The sequence below is a fragment of the Sciurus vulgaris genome, assembly GCF_902686455.1.
Source record: "Sciurus vulgaris genome assembly, chromosome: 11".
NCBI classification, from domain to species: domain Eukaryota; kingdom Metazoa; phylum Chordata; class Mammalia; order Rodentia; family Sciuridae; genus Sciurus; species Sciurus vulgaris.
Genome location: NC_136472.1, coordinates 119,485,675 through 119,491,165, shown reverse-complemented (window position 1 = coordinate 119,491,165; position 5,491 = coordinate 119,485,675).

The following is a 5,491-nucleotide window of genomic DNA, read 5'->3' as shown; positions in this document are numbered from 1 at the left end:
TGACTGAGTAGCACTCCACTATGCATGTATGCCACATTATCTTGATCCATTCATCTATGATGGGCATCTGGGTTGATTCCATAATTTAACTCTTGTGAATTGCGCTGCTATAAATATTGAGGTATCCATATCATGATAGTATGCTGATTTTAGTTCTTTTGGATAAATACTAAAAAGTGGTAGATCTGAATCAAATGGAGGTTTTTTTGAGAAGTGTCCTCATAGCTTTCCATAGTTATTGTAATACTTTGCAGTCCTACCAACAATGTGTGAGTTACCTTTTTCTCACATCCTCTCCAGCAATTATTATTGTTCATGTTTTTTGTAATTGCCATTCTGAATGAGATAAGATGAGATCTTAGTGTAGTTTTGATTTGCATTTTCCTAATTGCTACAGACATTGAATATTTTTTTGGCATATATTTATTGGCCATTTGTGTTTCTCCTTTTAAAAAATTTCTATTTAGTTCTTTGGCCTATACATTAATAGAGTTATTTGAAGGTTTTCTTTTTTTTTTTTTTTTGGTACCTCAGATTGAACTCAGGGACATTTACCCACTGAGCCACATCCCCAGTCTTATTTTGTATTTTATTTAGAGACAGTTTCTCACTGAGTTGCTTAGCAACTCACTTTTGCTGAGGCTGGCTTTGAACTCCTGATCCTCCTGCCTTAGCTTCCCAAGCTGCTGGAATTATAGGTGAGGGCCATAGTGCCCAGTGGGTTTTTTTTTTTTTTTTTCTTTCCAATTTTTATATATTCTGGAAATTAATCCCTGATCAGAGGAGTGGCTGGCAAAGATTTCTTTTCCAGTCTGTAGGCTCTCTCTTCATTCTCTTCATGCCCTTAATCATTTTTCTTTGATGTGTAGAAGCTTTTTGGTCTTGGCATCACAATTATTGACCCTTGCTTTTATTTCTGGAACTTTAGGAGACTTGTTGAGGAAATCAATGATTGTACCAGTATGATAGAATGTTGATCCCATGTTTTCTTCTAATAGTTACAAGGTTTCTGGTCTATTCCTAAGTATTTGAGTTCTTTTGATTTAACTTTTGTGCTGGGTGAAAGGCAGAGATCTAATTTTATTCTTCAACAAATGGATATTTGGTTTGTTCTACACCATTTGTTAAAAAGGCTGTCTTTTCTCCACCACATATTTTTGGCACCTTTATCAAGTATCAGATGTCTCTAAGTATTTGGATTTGTCTCAATGTCTTCTATTCTATTCCATTGGTCTTCATATCCATACTGATACCAGTAGCATGCTGCTTTTGTTACTAAAACTGTGTAATAAAATTTTAGTTTTGGTATTTTGATTCCTCTTCTGTATCACTCCTCTTGTTCAAAATTACTTTAGCTAGTCTAGGTCTTTTATTCTTCCAAATGAATTTAAGGGCAGCCATGTCTAGTTATGTGAAGAATTTCATTAGTATTTTGATCGTGAGTGCCTTGAAATGCGTACATGGCTTTTGGTAGCATGGACATTTTCACAATATTAAATTTGCCTATTCAGAACATGAGAGGTCTTTCCATCTTCTGCGGTTTTCTTCAATTTCTTTCTTTAGTGACCACTGGTTTTCATTGTAGAGTTCTTTTACTTCCTCGGTTGGATTAATTTCCACATTATTTTTTTGAGGTTATTGTGAAAGTGATGGTTTTCCTGTCTTCTTTTAACTGAATTACTTTTGGAATATAGAAACACTACTGATTTATGAGTGTTGATCTTGTATCCTAATAATTTGCCAAGTTCATTTGTCAGCTCTAGAAGTCTTCTGTCTCTGGATTAAAGGAAAATTTGTATTTTGATCTGATTAAGGTGAGGATTTAGCCATAAAAACACCCCAAAAACATCAACAGAATTTTCCAGTTCTAAAAAGTCCTCGTTCGAATTCTTTTTCTCTCCTCAAGAAAATACTTTTCTTCTAAGATTTTTTAAAGCAAGTTTAACATTTTTACTCCTCAAGATGTAGATCAAGAGTTTCAACATTGACTCAGTATTTGTTTATGGGTGAGGTCATTTTTCTCTGCCCCATAGACTCTACATCAGAATGTGGGATACATCTACTAGGCATTATATGGGAACAAAAATACTGAAGGCTTAAACCCTTCCTTTTATGGGCCTGATGTGCATGTTGATGGAGATGATAAAAGCACAACATTCAACATCCATTCGTGCTCAAAACACCAGAAAAACTAGGTGTAGTAGGAACATACCTCAACATTGTCAAAGCAATATATGCTAAATCCAAGGTCAACATAATTCTAATTGGAGAAAAATTGAAAGCATTCTTTCTAAAAATGGGAAGGAGACAAGGACACCCTATTTCTCCAATCTTATTCAACATAGTTCTTGAAACCCTAGCCAGAGCAATTAGAAAAAAGAAAAAAACTAAAGGGATAGGAATGGGAAAAGAAGAGCTTAAACTATCCCTATTTGCCAATGACACAATTCTATATTTAGAACACCTCAAAAACTCCACCAGAAAGCTTCCAGAACACATTAATAAATTTAGTAAAATAGCAGAATATAAAATTTACACCTATAAATCAATTTTATTCCTATATATCAGTGATGAATCAACTGAAAGGGAAATTAGGAAAACTATCCCATTCACAATAGCCTCAAAAAAACATTGGGGGGTCAGTCTAACAAAAGAGGTGAGAGGCTTCTATGAAAACTACAGAACACTGAAGAAAAAAATCAAAGATCTTAGAAGGTGAAAATATCTCTTATGTTCTTGGATATGCGGAATTATTATTGCCAAAATGGCCATACTATAAAAAGTGTTATACAGATATAATGAAATTCCTATTACAATTCCAATGATATTCTTCAGAGAAATAGAAAAAGCAGTTATGAAATTCATTTGGAAAAATATAAAGCCCAGAATAGTCAAAGCAATCCTTAGTGAGAAAAGCAAAGCAAGAGGCATCACAATACCACACTTTTTATTTTACTACTAAGCTCTAGTAACAAAAATGGCATGGTATTGGCATGCAAATAGAATTGAAAATCAATGGAGCATAATAGAAGAAAAAGAAACAAACCCACATTAGTACAGTTATCTCATACTAGAAAAAGGTGCCATAAACATAAATTAGGAAAAAAAGATAGCCTCTTCAACAAATGGTTCTGGGAAAACTGGAAATTCATATGCAGCAAAATGAAATTTAACCCATATGAATCACACAACTGCATACAACTCAACTCAAAGGACCTAGGCATTATACCACAGACCCTGTGCCTAGTAGAAGAAACTCTCCACCATGTTGGCTTAGGAACTGATTTCCCCAATAAGACACCCCAACTGTAAGAAGTAAAATAAAAAATCAATAAATGGGGTGGTATCAAGCTAAACAGCTTCTTGACAGCAAAGGAAACAATCAAGAGTGTGAACAAAAGCCCACAGAATGGGAGAAAATATTTGTCACCTGCACCTCAGATAGAGCATTAATCTCCAGGATATTCAAAGAACTTAAAAAACTTAATGCCAAAAATAAATAAATAAATAATAAAATAACCCCATCAATAAATGAGTAAAAGAGTTAACAGACATTTCACAGAAGAAGAAATCAGTCAACAATTATATAAAAAAGTTCAATGTCTCTAGCAATTAGAGAAATGCAAATTGAAACTACACTGAGATTCTATCTCACTCCAGTCAGAATGGCAATTACCATGAATATAAGTAACAATAAATATTGGGGAAGCATATAAAGGAAAAAATTCAGTTATACATTGTTGGTGGGACCGCAAATTGGTACAACCTCTCTGGAAAGCAGTATGGAGATTCCTTTGAAAACTTGAGAATAGAGCCTGGCATGGTGGTGCACACCTGTAATCTCAGCAGCTCTGGAGGCTGAGGCAGGATGATCTTGAATTCAAAGCCAGCCTCAGCAACAGTGAGGCACTAAGCAACTCAGTGAGGCTGTCTCTAAATTGAAAAAAAAAAATACAAAATAAGGCTGGGGATGTGGCTCAGTGGTTGAGTGCTCTGAGTTCAATTACTGGTACACTGCTCCCCCCCAAAAAAGAAAACTCGGAACAGAATCCCCATGTGACACAGTTATCCCACTCCTTGGTTTATACCCAAAGGTCTTAAAATCAGCATTCTATAGTCATGCAGCCACATCAATGTTTACAGCAGTTCAATTCATAGTAACCAAGCTGTGGAACCAATGAAGGTGCCCTACCACAGATGAATGTATAAAGAAAATGTAAATATACACAATGGAATATTACTGAGACATAAAGAGAAGTGGGATTATGACATTTGCTGGTACATAGATGGAACTGAGGAGTAGCATGCTAAGTGAAATAAGCCAATCTCCAAAAACCAAAGGCCAAATGAGCTCTCTGATATGTGAATGCCAACCAACAACTAGGGTGAGCGGTGTGGGGTGGGGGAGAAAAAAAGTTCATTAAATTAGACAAAGGGGAATAAAAGGAAGGGAGGCATCATGGAACTAGAAAAGACAATAGAATGAATCACTTTCCTATCCTTGTATATGAGTACATGACAGTGTAACTCCACATCATATATAACCACAATAATGGGACCCTGATTAGAATACGCTATATTCCATGGTTGTATAATATGTCAAAATACACTTTACTGTCATGTATAGCTAAAAATAACAAATTAAAAATGTAAAATGCAATTTTAGGAAACACGAAATTTAGCATTAGAACTATCCTGGGGCAATGTTTTTAAAAAAAGTATACACACTATTAGTGTTCAGTAAATTGTGTAGGAGAAACTGAAAACCATACACAGAAAAGATAAACTGGACTTCGTTCTCTTTCACCATTCAAAATGGATTAGTGTGAAAGTTAAAATTGGAAACTAAAATCCACTAGAAGAAAATATAGTGGAAATACTTCAGGACATTGAAATGCACAACGATATCTTTGGACAAGACCCTCTAGCACAGGAAACAAAAACAGAAAAGCAAATTATATCAAATTAAAAGGCTCCTTCAGAGCCAAGAAAACAATCAACAGAGAGAAAAGACAACCTATAGAATGGAAGAAAATATGGGCACACTCTCTGACAAAGCATTGAAATGCAGAATATACATGGTTCTCCAAAAATTCAAAGCAAAAAACAAAAACAAACAAATGAAAAATCTTAACAGTCTAATAAATATTGGGCAAAAGACATGACTACATGTTTCGCAAAAGAAGACACACAAATGTCTAATAGGTGTACAAAAAACGCTCAACATCATAACCATCAATTAACCCACAATGAAATCATCTAACGTTCATAAGATAGAAATTATCAAGAAATAAAAGAGGGTTTGGGATGTAGCTAGATGGTAGAGAACATTTCTTGTGTGTATGTATCATCCTTTGAACTGAAAACAAACAAAAAAACAAAAGCTAGAGAGGACATGGAGAAAAGGAGACATTTGCACACTCTTGGTGGGACTGTAAACTAGTAGAGCCATTACAGAAAACAATATGAGGGTCCTTCAAAAATTATAAAT